This window comes from Pogonomyrmex barbatus, unplaced genomic scaffold (assembly GCF_055798465.1).
Source record: "Pogonomyrmex barbatus isolate J1 unplaced genomic scaffold, ASM5579846v1 scaffold6, whole genome shotgun sequence".
NCBI classification, from domain to species: Eukaryota; Metazoa; Arthropoda; class Insecta; order Hymenoptera; family Formicidae; genus Pogonomyrmex; species Pogonomyrmex barbatus.
Genome location: NW_028297160.1, coordinates 1643452 through 1663840, shown reverse-complemented (window position 1 = coordinate 1663840; position 20389 = coordinate 1643452). Strand labels below are relative to the sequence as shown.

General features: G+C 40.6%; 1 long non-coding RNA gene across 1 annotated transcript in view; it reads left to right on the top strand.

Annotated features, from left to right (window-relative positions):
- Positions 1–4329, top strand: part of LOC148935080 (uncharacterized) — a 29414-nt gene extending 25085 nt beyond the window's left edge. The window contains exon 3 of the long non-coding RNA XR_016140648.1: positions 1843–4329. This is a non-coding gene — a long non-coding RNA (uncharacterized LOC148935080). The remainder of the gene's footprint in view (positions 1–1842) is intronic.
- The last annotated feature ends 16060 nt before the right edge of the window (positions 4330–20389 follow it).

Genomic DNA, 20389 nt, shown 5'->3' with positions numbered 1-20389 from the left:
GAAATACGCTTAATGAATTAAAATCAACAATGTAGTTAATGCGCAACTTTAATCCACGTGATAATACAATATTCATTTTGCGTGCACATTTAAGAGACACCGGCCGCGCGAGGGTTTCCCACTTTTTCCCCTGAAAAGCCAAAGTAATCGCGCGGCAGCCAAGTGTCGAGAGCCGGAAGTTCAGTTCCGACGCAGGCGTCGGTTGCGCTCACCTAATCTCGAAACGCTTGTCCCGGCTTAAACGAACCTTGGCCGCTAATACGCGAGTGATTAATTATTGTTACGCGTCAGTGTTACGATCTCTGCATCGGACCCTTAATGGAAATAACTAAGTATTGTTCGGGTGCATGCCTTCCGTACGGAAGCGATCCATCATGACCCGGATAATTAGTACAGCCGTGGTTGCGCGTATAATCATCACTCGGAATAATAATGGCGATCCGCCTCTCTTCCCTCTTGATGCGCCAAGTGCGCCGAGAGGTGCGAAACGACGCGGCGGGCACCATAAGCGACCCTGGTCGCGCAGCGAATCCGCGTAAACATGCGCCCACGTGTACGGCGCTTATGCACACGTACGGGCCCCTCGTGATACGCCGGTTAATTATTACCGACGCCTTGTACTATTTATCCATTAAATGATCGTTGTTGATACACATCGCCATATAGATTGCTCTGTGTTGTATTTCGCGTATTCGTATTTAATGAATTCTAGGTTGGTATATTTTACGTAACTAATGTATTTTAGTGATAATGTATTACTAGCTTTAGTATGCAAGAAGGGAGTTCATGAGTTTCATCATTATCGGATGTTACAGCGTAACTTCGAAAAAAAGAACACAAAAATCTAGAACGATTACTTATTAAAAAAAACGTGAAGCTCTTCTTTCAAACCCAATTATGAATGGAATTTAAAAATGAAATTTAAAAAAAATATTCCGCATTAACAAATATTATATCGTAATATGTATGATATGATATTCTTAATTGGACATTTTAAATGTCTGAAATAAATCCGGATTCACCTTTACATTTACACATGCAATATTGCATACGTGAGATACAGCCACTCATTAATAGCCATCTTTTCACAAATCAAATTTGAAGATATTTATACATACTGTCAAGAATATTGATTGCCCGGAAAACATCGTAAATATAATCAATATTACCGATCAAATAGTGACACGGGACGACAAGTTTCTTGTATCCATCGAGTGCGATATCTCGATTAGAAATTCTGAATCTAAGTAATATTAATGAGCGATACTTAATTGGACAGCGTTCTCTGTTCTAACGATTTATTATTTATGTGATTAATTCCTGTACTTTTTCCGCATTCGTGTTTTCTAAAATATTTTTACATTTCCAAATGGTTGTATCTAATTTTATAGATTTAACTAATAATTTTGCACTCTTTATGAATTATACTAATTTGAAAAAAACTTTAAAAGATAAATCGTAATATGCTTCAAAATCAAATAATATTTTTTTTAATATTTTAACAGAATGAAATATATTCATTAGTCAATAAATTATTGAATTTTTAGTTTTTCATAAATATAAAATAATAAACAATATAAAACGATTAAAAATAGTGCTTTGCGTTCAATTTGTTAATAATTTTTGGAGAGAGAAGGGAGAGAAAGACAGAGAGAAAATAATTGTTAGTATTATTTTGTGTGTAGCATTTGTGATATAAAATAATGTTTGTTATATTTTCCGATTTTACCATATGTGCAAAACTTTGTTTATTGAAAATTATTTCTAATTATTTTATGATTCGGTCAACGTTGTAGCATGAAATACGTCTATTTTTGATCTAACCGAAGTCTTATTTACCAGACAGGGTTCACGACGCAGTGCCACGAGACTTTGGAAAAATCAATCCCTCTCGCTGCGCAGAGCCAGTGTTGGTGCAATTCATTTGCATGGGAATTGCACCCCACGGAGACGGCTGCACTCTGGTATCGATTTTAAGTGGACCGCCTGTCCCGTCAGCCTCCTGTCTCGTCTTCTCTTGGACAGAAGCTACTCGAAGTCGCGCAAGCGCCACTATGGAAACTTCTTCCATGGATTTCGCAAAAGTCCCGAATCCGACTCAACCAAAGCGTCACTGGTTTTCGTGAAATAATGTGAATTTCTTTCGAGAAAACCGAACTAATGACCGCGCGTGATTCATTTGTATCAAAAACAATTATCTGACAATTTCTAGGCAACTAAATGCAAATAAGATTGTATTATATTAAATTTCATATTCATGCCGAAGATCGAAAGAAGATTAAATTGAAGCTTCCCCCCCATCAAAACTTGACTGTGAATGACTCGGCGGTTAATACGGTGATTCCTCTAGCTACATGTATATTCGTAAGATTATATTAAACGAGAGATTTTTGTAGATAAGTCATAAAGTCACGTTATCTTCCAAAGTGGAATATAGCAGTGGAAGACAGCGGTGAATTTTAAAATCAGTCGAGAATCTAGTACAAATTTCGCTTCTTTCGTTGCCGAAGTGGGATTGGCGAGAGAGGAAGGGAGAGAGAAAGAGAGAGGTATTCGTCGTGCGAATTAGGAATTATACACGAGGCGGAAAGTAGCTACCGAACAAAAGTCGCTGGTTTAGGATCGCGGGGCCTTCGCCGGGTGTGTACTCAGGGAGGTGCGAGTGGATTAGATATCCCTAGTGGCCAGTACGTAAGGACAATAAGCCAAAAAGTTGGTAAGGCAGGCACGGCGGGCACCGTTATCCGTTATGAAGCTCAGGGGTGAAGTCAAGATTGTAATTAGCCAGCGCTAAGTTTCGAGGTTTCCTCGGTATATTTGCATGCGATCCGCCCCCTCTTCCCGCCGTTCCTCCCGTAGCCTCCAACTACCAACTGCGCTCTCTACGCTAACCGCCTACAGACAGCACACGTTTACGCGATTTCGTCGGCGCAATGAGGGCGTATGAGATAGAGGCAGAATGCACAGCACGTATCAAAATTTTGTATCGCAAGCCTCGGCATCCTCTAACAACCCGCCCTCCCTTAGCGAGTCTTAACGAGCGAATGCGCCCTGCGCTTTTATATTTTTGTTATATTAATCCTAGAGGAAACTCTCTTACACACATAAGAAAGACTGAGCAAAGATATTTTTTTTACTTTTTTTAATATTTTTTGATCATGTGTAATGAGAACGTATATTAAGTAGAAGAGTTAAGTAGTAAAGTTCTAGAAAATAAGTATAAATCTTTTTGAATATCGACGTATTAAATGTGATTCACTGCGAATTAATCGAATGATGGACTGCATTGCTCCATGCTTTATCAAAACATCAACATTTTATTTTTATTAATTTGCATTCGTACAATGCCATGTATTCGAATAATACATATAGTTACTTTAGAAATTTATTATAGATGTAATTTAAAAATTTGTAATAATTGTATGAGTAGTACTATAAATTAACGTCAAGTACAAATAGAAATATGACTTCTCGCTCAAACAGAAATATGGCTTATCGATTACGTTGCCCGATATGGAACCAGAGCGCAGTCTTTCGAAACTTCAATTTTGCTAGTTGAGACGTCGATGGCGTCCATGTGAATTTAGATTTAATCCCTGGGTACCGGTATATACATAGCAAGCGTTACAAGCCGAGCGTGTCGATGAATAAATAACGATTCAGCAAACCTCTTCGACAATCGAAGCACCCGTACGCCAGGATGGAAGTTTTATTGTCAACGATCGCGGGTATCGAAGTGAATGAGCCTGGAATAAAAGGAGTCATTCGACTCCCGAAGGGGTGGCGGCGACGAGGGTCGGGCGGAGAAAGGTAGCGCGCCCTCTGTCTCTGTTAATGCATCGCCTCCGGAATGGCCGATTAATTCCAACTACGGGAAGGAAGCGACTATAACTCGTCTCCGAGGAAGCATTCTTAATCCGCGCACTCTTTATTCTCGGGCTTCGCTCTTGTTCCCTCCGTCCCGACTTACCCGTACCCGATCCCCATCGGGGAAGAAATCTCTTACCCTCGTCGTAGAGACCGCGTGCACGTTCTTCGGTGTTCCACCGAACAGCCAGAATACTGCCACTGGCAATACACGTTGTTTCTTTGTCGAAGGAGGCCCGTTATTTTATGGCGGCTTGCTGTAGTTTTTATTAGGAGTTCAGAAGTAGGTTTATCGAAAAGAGGAAAAGACGCCATTTTCGCCTTATCTTGTCTACGCTTATTCGATCATCCACGAAATATTTCTTCATAGCTCCATTCGTACAATTTGTCCCGTTACTTTTTTAATTTATAGATTTGTTAAGACAAGATCTAGTTAAAAAACGTAAAAAAGTTACATTTGAAATGTTTTTGTTAGAATATTAATAGAAACAATAAAAAAAGATTTGAAAAAGAATATTTTCAAGTGCTATTCAATACAATTATTTATTTAATGTATATAAAGAAATTTTAATATTTTTATAAAGATAACGAAATATATACTTTTTTCTTTACGGTTTCGATTTTGTATTTTAAAATAATGATATAATTATTTCAGGATTAAATTCATTTTTAAAATACAAGAAACTACAGAGATCACATAAATCTAGGCACATAAATGTAAATTCGTTAAATCAAAATTTTTTATTAAATTTTTTTATTAAATCAAATTCTTTTTATTAATTTTCAAGAGAAACCGATGTGCCGACAGAGACGTGTTTTTGAAAATGTTTATACATGTAAAACAATACTATTCAAGTTTTGAATTTAAAATTGATACATATTGACCTAGTTTATACCGTACGCAAATTTTAATACGCGAATCAAAATGGTACGCATTAAGCATTAAATCTAGTATGTTTACTTCATGTCACCGAGTGACATGAAGTAAATAGAGCGAACAAATAGAACAAATAAGATTCGAATAAAGTACATCAAATAATGTATCTTCCTACTAACCTACTAACTCTTTTGGCTAAACCTGTTGTCTTCTGGCTATAGTGAGAGAGATACGCAAATGCTGCTTTTATAAAGTTGCATTTACGCATAATGCGATTTATTAATTGATGAATTAAAAAACTCGTCTATACTTTAAAGAAAATCTGAGAAAACCCAAATCGCCTATTACTTGATACGCAAGTGTTTACAGCACTACGAATATGCTGAATACATGTACTATTTTGATACGCCTTGATGATACGTATCGTATCAATTTAATACACTATCGTTTACGTCATACTAAATCAATTTAGTACGAATATAATACTTGATACGCGTATCAAGTGATTGGTGTAAACTAGGCCATTAGTATTCAAGAATTGACGATACACAATTATTTTTCCTATTCGTTACTTTAATAATAGATGCCTTTTCATATTTGATTCTACGATCATTGTTTTGCGATTGCTAGAAATTTTTGATACACGTCAATCTTTATATCCTATTTATTGCTTAAAAATATATTATTATAAAATAATATAATTATAAAAAATATAGAAATATATATAAGAATATGTAAAATTATATATATAGATATATGTATATATATATATATATAATTTTATACATATTCTTATATATATTTTTATATTTTTTTATAATTATATTATTTTATAATAATATATTTTTAAGCAATATATATATATATATATATATATATGTTACATATAGTTATATGTATTTCGTGTTGTATTTCGTATATTAAAATTAATGTAGTTAAAAATAATCTCTTACAGTAATAGTAATGATATACTTTTAAATAATAAACAATATATTGAATGACACAAGTTAAATATCTTTAAAGATCTTAAACTCATCTCTGTGATTAAGCATCGCACTATGAGAAACTGCAAAGTAAGGAATATAAAGTATCACACCGGTACATATCAGTTTCAAGTCAAAACTATAAATCTTGAACATAATGATACAAAAAGGTAAAAGTAAATTCGTTACCATTACCATTATTGAAAATATGTAACTATATTACTATTATAATTACAAATAGGAAAAAGTAGCACTATTACTAAAGTAAAATAACTATAGTGACAACGATATTACAAATAACGCGTTATCTTCTAATTCTAATTACATATATGTGACAAAATGGGCAATAATTTTTAACATAATAAAATAAAATTCTTAGAAAATAAACATAGTCTTATTTTATATTGTTTATCCTTTTAATATCCATAATGTTTATAACTACAAACATATATTAAATGCATACTTACCGAATATTTAGTTATTTTTTTTTTTGAGAGGGGAAACGAAACTTTATACAAAGTTTTATTCTACGTCTTAGATTTATTTTTATATGTAGAATTATTCTCTCTTTTCTTTTATATCGCCAGTTTTAAGATATTCTATGTATAAAAAAAACAATCTCATACATTTCAACTAATGTATTTAAAGAGAAAACGAGCTATTGTATCTTAATTATTTTATTCTTTTATTTCATCCGCTCCAAATTTATCTTCCATAGCCTATCTATCTTAATTTAATTTTATGTTGATTAAAGCGATATCCGATGAAAAAAAATATTTTATTGTAGATTAAAGAATTTTTTATTAAATAATTAATCAATTACATATTTACATATTTATATACATATTTACATTATATACATTAAAATAATATTCGTGTATTATATTCTTAATCAATATTTGTATGTATCGATGCAGCAATACAATACTAACTGCTACTTCGGCGGAAAAATTGCTAATTCGAGATATTCGCATACGCTTTTCGTATATCCGATCTCGCGCGGACTGAAAAGCATGGACGAAGTGAAGCTCGCCGAAACACGTACGGCAATTACAGTGGCCATCCCGGAAAATAGAGGGTCTCTATCCCACGATTGTTATCTACACGTGTTGTTTATTGATTGTCTCGTTGTCTCGAGGCAACCGGCAACGTACGTCGTAGGACCAAAAGCACGGCTGGCGGTAATTGCCACCGAGCGAAGAGGCGTAACAGAATGTACGCTACGCGCGTGTTTTCGAAGAATTAAATTTCAGAAGGGATTAAATTTAAATGTATAGAGAGCGCGCAGGGTAAAAGAATTTGTCGTCGTCGTAAATATCGCGAATTCGGAATAGCACGTATTTGTGCGCGCGTACTAAGTTTTTGCAACAAATGTTCAGTAGCTATTAATGTATTATTAAACATCGTAAAAGCATACATAGATAGAACACAAGGGATCTATTTTGAATTGACTAAATTTAAAGTACAATTTGAACAAACAATTTTGTGTTATTTTTCGGATATCCGAATAATTTGTATCGTTGGAATTTTTTTATTGCGCTATCGCGAACCTGTTATTCACCTTATGGCACATACACATAGATTTGTACTTAATTTAATAATCTAGTTTAATAATCTAATTTAATAAGTCTCTTAAAAATAATAAGGTTTCTAAGATTGAAGAGAGTGATAGGTATCTCGATCACGCGCGTCTGCGTTCTCGATCTGTTATTCGTTATATTTTCTAAAGCACCAACAGAGTTTCCATTAGCTTATCGAGTTAAACTTCCGATAAAAAGCGTGAGTTACGTGAATCTTCCTGTATAGCCGATGAAATTCCGGAGGAAGGTTCGAACCGATCTCGACGGGAGTTCCACATCCAATTTTCCTTGCATGATCCCGCGATGAACGGCGCGTATCGGGAGACTTCCGCCAGTATGGAGAGACTTCTCCTCCCCCATACGAATCGACGAATGCAAGCATTGCTGCGAATTCCTTAGAGAAATCTTCGCGGCGTTACATCATCCGGCGTGCTGGCAACAAATTTGTTTCGCATTGTGCCACCTACCGCGCGAGAAATGCCCGAGATACATTCATGTCCCTGTGCGTGCTTGCCAAGAGAAGAATGGGATATACAGCCGAAAAGAATGACTACCAAGTAGTTCGACAGATTCTTATGGTTCTCCCGTTCAAGAATTTCCTTCGGCGGCAACGGAATGCCCGCGGATACATATCTCATGGTTACGCTTCTAATCATAGCCTCAGGCAAATAGAATCAAAGGATAAGTTAAACTCAAGTTCTTTCCCCTCCCTTTTTCTTTCTGTCTTTTTCTTTCGTTCCTCATGCCTCGGATAAAACGTGTACATATAGACAATATTTATAGACAATATTTTTTTTTATATATTATTACCAATTTCATCACTTCATCACCGTTGCACAAGATAGAAGTATACAAATGATTTTTTACATTTGAAATAATGAGTCTCTTCGCTATACGATATGTTGTATAATTATAATTTAGTAAACATCAGCGTAGCTATTTTCAGAGTTGGTAAAGTAATTCGTTACCGATTCAAAAAAGTAATTAATTAACGTTACCAATTACTAATTCTGAAAAGTAGTTCATTATTGTTACCTAAAATACTTTTATTTTTTCTGTTAATACTAAAACGTGTCAGATTGAATCAATTAAAAAATCAATTTTTATTGTACTTTTTACTGAACTATCAATGTAAAAACAAATTTTTTATTTCAAATTTACGAGACAAAAAATTTTAAAAAATTTTAAAATATTCAAAACGCAAATAGATTGTGGTTTTTAATTAAATTCATAAATATAACCAATTTACTCTTTCTTTTTATTCACACAATATTCTACTTAAAAATTTTTTAAAGATATTTATATAAAGTCTGTTTTTGCGATTTATTTGCGATAAGCTATTTTTAAGATGGTCTTAAATATAACAACAGACTATGAATATCGATCGAAGACTGAATATACAAACATTATATCATAAATAGATTCAAAATATGAAAAGTAGTGATATAAAAATAAATTCGTTATCGTTACTGAAAAAAAAAACGTAACTACGTTATCGTTACTTAAAAAAAAAAGATAACGCCATTATCAGTCCGTTATCAAAAAAAAAAAAAGTAACTGCAACAATAATGTACAAGTAACGCGTTACTTCCCAATCCTGATCCATTTTCTTATGCGTATTCTCTTCTTCCGTCGGTTAAACGGAATTGACAATCGTCGATGTTCTTTCAAGCGAATCGTTGGCGCATTTCGCGCGTTAATCATCGATCCCATCGTCCATGGTCAATACCATATCCTCGCGACGATGCGTCGTGGAAGCGATGCCTTAGTTGGCACCTATGTGCACGCGGGTGTGCGAGAGAGCGCGAGATATACCTGACTACGTGTACGCCGTTAACGGGCTGCCATTTTCGATAAGAGGCGTTGCAAGGACGACACTGATCGCGCGCGACGTGTAGGCAAGCTGCTCGTAAAGTGTTTAGTTGAGGGCAGGTGGGGAGGAGGGCTCGCCGGAATGGGGTGGATGAGTTAAACTACACGAGGTCTGACGGTAATAATTGAGTGCCGCTCTGTCTAGTTAGCACCTTGTACCGCCGGCTGACTCTCGTCACTTTATCGACTAAACGACAGCGATGCGTGACAAATCCATCTTGTCTTAACCGCCGACGCCGAGTCGATTATCGACGGGATCTCAAAACGGTGCTGCCGGCGCGAGATTAACACGTCGCATGCGAAAACGGTGGTGGTGCCGATGCGTGTCAAGAGACAAATTTGACAGATTAACGGAATATTAAATGCACAAAATATACAAAACTATTTAAAATTTGTCAATGGAAATCGTGTTTCTTATAATTCTTATAATTTCAAAATATCGTTATTCATCGATAACATCTAACATTAATTGTAGGAAAACAATTGAAATGAAAGAACAATTGGAAAGAAATGACCTTGCCTTATTCTTTATCTGGATTAATAATTGACAATATCAATGTGAGATGCATGCGTATGCAGCGGATTTAAAGTTTTTGACAATCACAATCTGACATTATTGACACGATTGCGTTCAATTAAATAAACAATGAAAACTGCACCCAACATGAATTCTAATCGTATAAATTTTCTGAGATTCTATATTTATTTCCATTTTTTTTTATATTTTAACGCTATTTCTACCGACAAAACAATGTATTTCTTATAGATTTTTATTATTTTAACTTATTATCGCAGTGAAGATGAGCTAATGTAAAGTTGAAACTACATTTGCATATTTTTTAATATTTTTTTCTTATTATTATAATACAATACTTAGCACTAAGATCCTGCTTTTGTGCTCAATTCAATTATTTATTTTGATATCAAATAAGCGTTTACAAATTATAGGTTTGTAACGCAAGTAATTTTAAATAGCATTAAATAATCTGGCAATGCATCAAAAATTAAATGAAACTCTTGAGCATAAAATGTACCAATCAAACCACAACAGTGAAATTCTGACTGGATGTTTGACTCGGAGCGGCTTAATCTTCTGCAAAGTTCCCGTGACTCTCTTCGAAGTCGTATGTCAAATGTCTGAGTAATAAAGGCACGCAAGTTCGATCGTTAACACGATCTAAAATTCCGCTGGAGGGAGTTGCCAAAGTTCGCGAATTTACAACGTTTCTATGGAAAGTAGCCAATGTAAAAGATATTTGCGGGACTTCCCTTCACGATTCGCCGCCTCGCCATGTCTCTCTTTCTCTCTCTATCTCTCTTCGGGGGCGATATCTCCCGGACTACCCTCGTCACATTCTTTTCCCATAAAAGCATAGGAGCGTCTCTCCACGCTCGCCGATTCAACGCGAATTTCAGCGTCACTGCGCGCCCGAGCGAGCTTGCTAATTACCGTCGGTATAACAACGCTTCGCCCCGCTCCGATAAAAAGTAATGATTCATTTCGCGCAACGCTCGTCGGTTTATCTGTTTCTGGCGTTGGTGGAGGAATCGTTCTTGCAACTAAACAGCAGCAGCGCGCCGTGCGGCAAGGAAGATTTACGTGACGCGGTGCCGGGTGAGAGAAGATATCAGACGCAGAGAGGGAAGTGTCTGGCTCGTTTCTCCGTACACTTTTTCGGTATCCCTTACTTCCCCGTCTTCCTTTTCTCTTCATCCCTCCCCCTCCCGCTCTTTCGCTCCCTGACCGGCTCGCGAGAGATGGTGAACGCGGGATCGGGATCCTGCAGACGAGTTAACGCCGCCGGAGAACGCAAGAAAAGCCAGCGAATGGTAGTCGGCCAAGATCCGCCGAGTTCGGCTCTCGAGTGAATAATTAAATTACGCGAGAGATCGCGCGACTGCCTGCAGTAAGAGGGGGCGCCTCCCTCCCCTTCCCCGGGCGGTTGGGGCCAGGTGGCGAGGAGGGTGAGGAAGCAGGCTCAAAGTTGAAATTTCACGCGCCATTGTTCGATCCCGCCGAAGGAATAGGAGTTAGAAGCATTTAGGGAGCGGCAAGCAGGCATGGGGCTGTGAATTACGGTCGAAGATACGGCGAGACGTGGCGTAGAGGCGAAGGGATGCCGTGGATCGGCGGCGGCGGCAGCGGCGGCGGCGGCGGCGGCGGGCGCGGAGGGCGGCGTCGGGAATGATAGAGAAGGGCGGTCGGGGCTGAGACTTTAATTCCAGGCTACATCCACGGGGGTAACGGAGCCACGCTTCTTCGGCCTAAACGACTTCGATTTCGACTCCGCGCGGCAAAACGAGATTAATCGCGTCTCTTTTGTTCTTCTCACGGTCGTGGCGTGACGACAATCGGTTCGACATACCGACATATCTTGAATCGCGTCAAGTTTCATCTGCGTAAATCGCAATATCTGAATTGACGAATTGACAAATTATTAATACACGTTCCTATGTCTTTTTTGACGCTTGCGCAAGTCTCGTACATATCTTTGGTATGTACGAATTTTTCGTTAAATCGGACCGTCGACGTGCGTGAACTTGGCCACCCTTTTGGCAATGCAAATGCAATCCACGATACGGTGGTGCGTACGCGACGAAGAAATGTCCAAGGTGAAAGACTGCGTGGAACGGTCGGTGGCGCTGCGAGGGAGCAAAGAGTGGACGGAATGGGAAGGAGAAAGAAGAAGGAGAAGAAGAAGAAGGTGGAGGAAGGGGAAGAAGAGGGACCCGCATTCTCGGAGATTATCGTGCTCGCCATCAGCGTATCACGGCGTCAGAGGACAAGATTTATATGTAGAGTTTATTGTCGCTGAGTCCGCCCTACTGCGTTTTATGGATGTTTTTCGAAGGAGCGCTGCCGCCCGCGTGATCTATCGCGGCACCCTCGCTCTTCCACCCTCTCCTTCTCACTCTGTCACCGAGCTCTTCTCGTTCCGTCTCTCTCGCTCGCTCTCCCTCCCTCTCTGTCGTTCTCTCGTTCCCTCCCCTGCTCTGATTCGGTACACGAGGGTGGCGCTGAGGGAGACAGAGGGATTCCTAATGAACGCTACGACGGAATCTCTTTTCATCTCTTTCTCTCGCGTCTCTCTCTTCTCCCTTCCGTCTCGCGTCGGTCTTCTCTCGTTATCTCTTCCTTTCTCTCTTTCACTTTTTACCACGCTGTCTCCACACTCTCTTTCTCTCTGACTCGTTTCTGTAGTCAGCGCCACGTCGTTCGCCCCACACATTAACGCGAGATTTATACCGCAGAATCCTGGACGATATCGCATTTACATTTTTGTCGCATCACTATAAACCACCTACCTACCTACGTTAAACTACCCCGCCCCTCTCTCTCTCTCTCTCTCTCTCTCTCTCTCTCTCTCTCCCCCCCTCCCTCCACCGTCGTGCGCTCCGGACGCGACCAGGGCACGAGCAGTATTTCATGATCGAGCGAGCTTTGTTTCGTAACGCGCGCGATTTCGCGGAGGTCGCGTGGGTTGATTCGTTGTTTCGCTCGTTTCGGCTATCCGCGATTTCCATTGCGAAAAATGTGACCGCGCCATGTTTCTCGGGGTAGTTACTTCATGTTTTAATGGCCCAACACTTTTTATTACTTAAACTTTAAATTATCGACAAGATATACGGCTCGTCATTGGCGCCCATTATTGTATCGTTATCTTTTATAAAATGCGTACATCTATTATGCACAGTGTTGTTTTGAACATTAAAATTACTTAGAAATTGAAACATCTTAGTAATTTTAGTAATATAAATATTTAAAAATATAAATATTATAAAGACAAAAAAATTGGTTTAGATAGATTATTATTGACACTGCTTTTGTAACAATCTGTAGCCTTGTGAAACGCCTCGATAAACAATCAAAATTCTTTTATATTCATTGACGAAATAACGAGCCGTGTTCGAAAGTATCGCAATTTCACTTTCGCCCTAGCTGCAATAGCGGCCTGGTGACGATTTGTGGAGGGCAAAAATGTGCGGCTCGTCTTTCAGATGTGTGAACGCGCAGCGATGGCGACCGACCCCGATTCCACATAAACACGTGAACGGTAGAGGGAGATACATGGCGGCAGTATGTTACACGTGTTACCGGCCGGCACGTACGGGTTACGTCCGGCAGTCAATCGCTCTAATACTCGCACTCGGTGCGGCACTGTGGTCGTGTGCACCGCGATGCAGGCCGTATACCGTTTCAACCCCTCCACTCCTCTCCCCTTGCCCGCTTACCCGCTCTCGTCGCGTACCCTCTCTCCACCGCTCTTCGCAGGAACTACATCACCAAGTGATTACCTCTGCCTCGTCCCACGTGTACCCTCGGCGGTGCCAGCGGCGTCGCACGCCCCCCCTCCCCTCCCCCGACGCATTGACCGTACGCGATCGTTTCCTAAACCTCTGCGCGGCCTGTCACCGCGCATCATCGCGGAGCACAGTTCTCGAAAAAGTTTTGCGAGATTGATGTTTCGACGCTCCGCATCACCTCGCACTTCGACAAGCCCGTTATTTCGATTTTTGGCCCGTCGCGTCGTTACCCGTATAGTTTGTCCCTGCATCGCCAATCGGGAAATATCCGCCGAATTTCGGTCTCTTCCCCGAAAAACCATAAATCGCCTTTACGATTTCATTCTAATAATTTTGTTTCGCGACGATAGACGCGAAACGATATTGTCCACGATGTTTTTTGGTGTAAATTAAAGATTTACAGGTTTAAAATATGTGGAATACTTCTGGATGACAAATATGAAATTATAAATCAACGATTATTTAATTAATACTGAAAGTACACGATAATGCGATTATGTAAATAATAATCTTTTTAACATAACAGCTTTGTAATGATAACATCATTTTCGACATATTATTTTGTTTGTAGATTCTACATGATAATTCCTATAATCATCTCAGAAATGATAAAATTATTTCTATTTCAAACATCAAAAATTAGGTTTTATTTGTTTTATCTCAGATGACGTAATAATCGGCGATAATAGATTGTCCCAGGGATAACGTTCGTCGCCTTCACGGCGCAAATTTACCGTTCGCAATACGAAATCGAGTGGCGGGCTCCGCGATGCGGAAAATCGCGTACTCCAAATCCATCCGATGCAAACGGCGCGGCGCGGCGCCGGGTATCGTTAGCGCAAACCGAGCGTAATTGGCGTGGTGTTTAATTCAAGTTAAAAGCAAAGTCCCGTCGTCTCGTTGTCTCCGCGGATCCTTTGCCGTGAGCTTAGACGTGGCTCCGCGTGACGCGCGCGTTCGTAGACCAATTAAGATTACTTTCATCGGGCGTCGCCGGATTATTCACGCCACCCCTGGCAGCCTTATTATGCGTGTTTAACAAAGCTGAGCTGATTATATCAATAAATTAAGGAAAGCTGCAACCTCTCCCCTTCCCGAGACAAGCAACCCCCAATCCCCCCGCGGGCCACGTCGTAACCCGTGGGAGTCCGGTGCGCCGTAGTCCCGGAGCCGCTTTACCGAGGCGTACATCACCGACGTCCAGGTCGCTCCGCCCTGAGTTATGCTCGACAATTATACCTATCTACCCGCGTGGTGGGCGTTATTATCATATTATACCGCGTTACCCCTCGCGTCTGCACGTGTGCGCGCGCTCGAACATGCGTGTGCATGTGTGTCCTCACGCCCGTCTGTGTGAACGTAACTACGGTTGACGTCGCGGAACACTGAGGTCGACGTCCCAATCCATAACGTCGTACGGACCATGACTCCTTGGTAGTTATGTTTTATTAGAAGCGCCCTTATTGGTCGCGCGCGGCAGTGCCCCCCGTTTTACGATACGCTCCCGCGTTTTTGCCCCGGCATCCTCTTATTCGATATTCTCCAAGTGTCCCTTCTTATCAGATTTTATTCTTGATTTACCGAGCTTATTATTCTGTGCCGCTGGTTGAACGTGACAAGAGGAAAGGAAAGAAAGAGATGTTCGCATTTTAAATCTTTTATTCGCATATATAATCTTTACTCTATATAATTATATCAATTATGGTTTTACGAGGCCGGTTAATAAGATCGCCTTGAGGAGGCCGTACAAAAATTCAAAGATCGGTATCGGTTTGCCGAGTCCGATCGATCGACGCGTGTCTCTCTGCGGGCAATCGGGCTTCGAGCCAAAGCCCGTGCTCTGCGGGACGTCCGTGAAAAATCCCTGAATTATGATAATGGCGCCGACATAATGCGATCCAATGAGGCAATCAAGGGGTGGCGGCAGGGCAGTGGCGGCGGCGGCGGCAGCGGCGGCGGCGGCGGCGGCGGCGGGCGTCGGTTGACGGTATCGATGGCCGATGTCGGTGTTGCGGGGTGGCGCGAGTTACGCGTCCCAGGGTCGTATTAGTGTTGCTGGCCACCGAGCCGAGCCGAACGAGCACGGGCGATCTATGTGTCGGGGACGATACAGTGCGTGTAGCGGGTATAATTGCCGTTGGTGGGCAGCAGTTGCTCTAGGAGGACCCGTTTCCATCAATCAGCCCGCGCTAAACACCCGCCCGCGCCCGCTCGCGCGTGGAATCGCACGACTCGCCGGTCGAAACTCGCAATTGCCTCGAATGCGGTTCGCGCGCACTATGTCTCGTGGCGAATTGCCGGCAGCACACGAGTCTCTCCTCTTGTTCGCGAGGCGCCGAAATGTCGTTTTTTTTTTTCTTCCTGGTTCACTGCGGAACGAATCGTCTCTCCGCGCCTGTCGTTTTTGTAAGACAAGGACGATTAATGCTACGTGAATTGGCGAGAATCTCCATTTACCTCGTCCGCACCGACGAAACATCGTTTTTCAGTAATGTCATCACGTATCGTCTCTCTCTCTCTCTCTCTGTACGATTCGTTCGCCATTTTTGTAAAACACGCACGGTAAACGCGATGCCGAGACGAGTGTCGTGAAATTCATTCACATCATTATATCAAATTTATAATCTGAAAATTCATCTTTCCGTATAATATTTTTAACATTGTCATCATAAAATATGTTAGATAAAATTCTTCTATTCTAACAGAGAAGTGAAAAGAGAAGATGATTCATTAAAAAATTTGCGCGTAATCAACATTTTAATTAAATACTGTTTTAATATTAATTAATGCGTATCATATTTTTATTCTCTTTTTTAATACAGTTTAAGTAAGTTTCAAGTTTTGTTCAAACTTTGGTACATAACTATAATAACTATAAACTATTATTATTATTTTAAACCCGTGAAGACTACTAAATAAGTTAAACGGATATAAAATTTATATATTATTAAAAAAAATTTATATATTTATTTATATATTATTTCACACATCAATCTACGTTCTTGTTTCCCGTCTATCTCTCTCGCTCTCTCTCTCTCTCTCTCTCTCTCTCTCTCTCTCTCTCTCTCTCTCTCTCTCTCTCTCTCTCTCTCTCTCTTCTTCTCTTTCTGTCTCTCTCTTCCTCTTTGACGTACATATGCGCGTGCCGATGTACAGGCTGCATCCGACGTACCTGCGAACACATATACATAAGCATATAGTCTAGCACGTACGGTAGGGCCTGCTGATGGGATGGGACGCCATGCGGGGTAGTTATGGGACCACGAGGATGTTAATGACCATAAACAAGCAATCACTGTAATCCGCCATGAGTCACTCCAGCTGTCTGCCTGGCTACATAGATACGACCTGCCATATGCCCAGCCTAACTGACCGGCGGTGGATATGCGTTGCTGGATCATCCATGTGTTCCTATGGTTCCCCTAAAACGTATTGCAATGGACTATATGTAGGAATATTGCTTAACAGAATTAGATATAATTTGTCATATTAATATATTTGACACGATCAATCGTTAAGCTTGAAAATGTCGAAGTTGCGATCAAAAATCAATCTTTCGAAACAACATATTAATAACATAGAATTAGAGAGAAATAGAAAGCGAATTGTTAAAACGATATTTGAATATTAACATTGCTGTGCAATTTCTGAGTAATAATCTATAGAGAATTAAATGTATCACATTGTCTTTTTCCGTGCAAGTTGCATAGAAATTTATGTCGAAATTACACACGTAACATATGATGGGGACATAAACGTACACAGTTAAAGAAACAATCGTGACAAATATCTGACAACCGGGAATTATCGCGCGGCTTTGGTTTCTCTCTGCGCGCAACGATCAGAAACGACCACGATAGAATAGAAAGGATAGAAAGAAAGGAGAGAGGTGCGGGAAGGGGGGTGCATGAAGAAAAGAGATAGGAAGAGAGAAAGAGAGAGATAGAGAGAGAGAGCAGGCTCGATATCGACATCCACGGTGAACCTTACGATCGAGGCTTACGACGATCGTAAATACGTCGGCGATACGGCCCTCTCTCGTTGAAGATACCGAAAGGATAGGAAAAGGGGAAGGCAGATGAATAGATAGAGACAGTGAAGCGAAAAGGAGGAAGAAAGAGAATCGGCCGAGGGAGAGTAGGGGAGGCAGGAAGAGCAAGAAGGAGCACCTAACCGTGCCGAAACATTTTATGAGTATCGATCTCTGACATAAAGCGACTTCCTATACTACGTGGCGTATAACACATACGTACGCAATGGCGCACACAGACACGCGCGCGTGTGCTCGGGATAAAGGTATTACTTTACGTGTTACGTATACCTCCGCTCATAACACTCGATACCTACATTACATACTTCGCGAAGCGCCGAAGGCCAGTACTCGTTACGTCGCTACGTATCAAAGACGAGTCGCGCGATAGCCATTGCTCGTTTAAAACCGTCGATTATCGAGGCAACGATCGTGCCGCGTCGTGCGAGCGTTTCTTATCCTCTTAATCGTGATCGTTCTTTGAATTATTTCTTCAGGGCGAAGCGTATAATATTGTTTCTAATACGTATCGCTTCCCTTGTCTCGTCGCTATCGCCATTTCTTCATGAGACTGCTCTATAGTTGGATAATAAAGACACGTTATGATCGTTATTCTTTCTCTCTCTTAATAAAAAGTTATTAATTAGTTGTATAAACGGAATTCATTTCCGTGGAATTAAATATCTTAATTTTCATTTCAATAAAGAGCAGGAATTAATTTACAGAGTTTTTTAAATGTGTTAAATTCTTTTATTCCTAATCTAATTAAATGTCAAGTGTCGGCAAAGATGTCTAGTATAATTTTCAATAAATAATTAAAGAATAATTCTTACTTGCCGACTGTTTTATCGTAAAATTTTAATTATACGTATATCAGGACAAAAATAAAAGGCTTTTTAATCATCTTACATTGAATTTCTAATTTCGAAAGAGTTTTTATTCATTATTTCACAAATTTCTGTGAGTTTTTTTATCAGTTACGACTAATCAAAAATAAAAAAATTAATTGAATCAATAAAGGCTCCTTGAATCATTTATTAATAAATCTTGGATGAGGCGTGAATAAAATGTGAATGATGCTTGCGCGTAACGACAACGTGCTGCATTCGTGTCGCGTGTGATTAACATCGATCATGCCGGCTTTTCCATTAAGAAAGCTTCGCGGAAATAGACGGAGATCGCTCTCTGACTTTCACTCTGCACTGATGGCAGGAGTCTTCTCTCACTCGATGTTACTTCCGCGAGGAAATTAATACAAACAAGTAGCGGAGGCGGTGGTGGCGGCGGTGGTGGCGGCGGCAGCGACTATGAAGAGGGTAAAAGCGACAGGTCGAGGGTGGTAAACGGCGGCAGTAGCGGCAGCGCGAGGCAAGCAGCAGGCAAGGCCGCGAAAAGTTGGCGATGACGGCGGATGTTATTGGCAGCGAGGCCATTCGTCGCGATGATGGATGCCTGACAGGCGCTCCTCGCTCGCTTCGCTCGCTCGCCAGGCAGTTATAATAAGTAATGGGCTCACTTCCGCCGCCATCGCTGCCCGAATGCCTCACTGCCTTGCCCGGCCATGCCTCCGATGCCCTGCGAAACCTTCGTGCGCCTCCGCCGCCCTCTTTGTCTGTCTCTCTCTCTCTCCCTCTCTCTCTCTCTCTCTCTCTCTCTGCATCTCCTCCCGTCTGACCCCTTTGCTCTCCCCGCGTTCGTTCTCTCGCTACCATCCCTTATCGTCATCCTTCTCCGTCTTCGGTTTCTTGTTTCTCCGTCTCGCTCGCCGCGGCTCGTTCCCTCGGGCTGAGTGAGGCTAGGCCACTCGTCTTCCTACTCTTTCCATCCCGCCTCCGCCTCCTCCTCGTAATAACTACAAATCTGTCACGCATTAATTCTCCGTCCGGCATAAATTCGAGCACGGTACAAGCGGAGAAGGAAAAAGTTATCGCGCGGGGGTCGGGACGGGCAAACCCACCCCCTCCCTTTCTATACGCTCCGGTTTCGACTCGCCGCTCTGTACCCCCTACGGAGAAAGAGAAAGGAGATATAGGGGTAGAATGCCGGGCGAGGAGCGTGATGTTGTGTGAGGGAGGGTGGAAAGCCGGAGAACGAAAACTGTTAATGTCGTAACGTTGTGGAATGAAGAGCGACCCATGGTTAATAATTCTTCCGACGCTTGATGATACTTGTGAGATTCATTGGCGTAAGGAACAATGTAGATGTATTTTGATAATTCCAAGCTGAGATAAAAAGATTATATATACAATTTTGAGAGCTTTCAACACCGTCTTATATTCAGAGTATACTAAAAATTTGCTGTAATATTTAAAATGTATATTTTAAATAACACAATTTTTATACAGTTAATAAAATAATAATCTTTTAAAAATGATTCGTAGTATTTTTTACAAAAAATTTAATTTTATTAATTCCATTAGTCAAACGGTAAGCTTATCATAAATTATTATATAATTCATACATAATTTAAATATATTTTGATATTCATCAAAATATATTTACATCTAAATATAAAACATATTACATACAAATGTAATATGTGCAAGTAATTCCTAATAAAATTAACATGCATTAATTCAATTGAACACTACTAATTGAACACTACTAATAAAAGGCCACTCAATGTCTGGTCATGCGAACATAAAGCGAAAAGAAGAGAAGATAGCGCCTGCTCGGAGGGATCGTCGCGTCGATCCTGCAACGCGCGGCAGTTATTTGCAAGTGTTGTGAATTTATATTCGCGTCAGATAGGAAGGGGAGAGGAATCGGGTAGAAGAGCGTAGGGATACGCTCACTCGATGCAACGTTGTTTATCGGTGTGCTGGCACGTCGGGCGCTCCACTTTTGCGCATCCACAGCTGCCCCTCTCGATCGT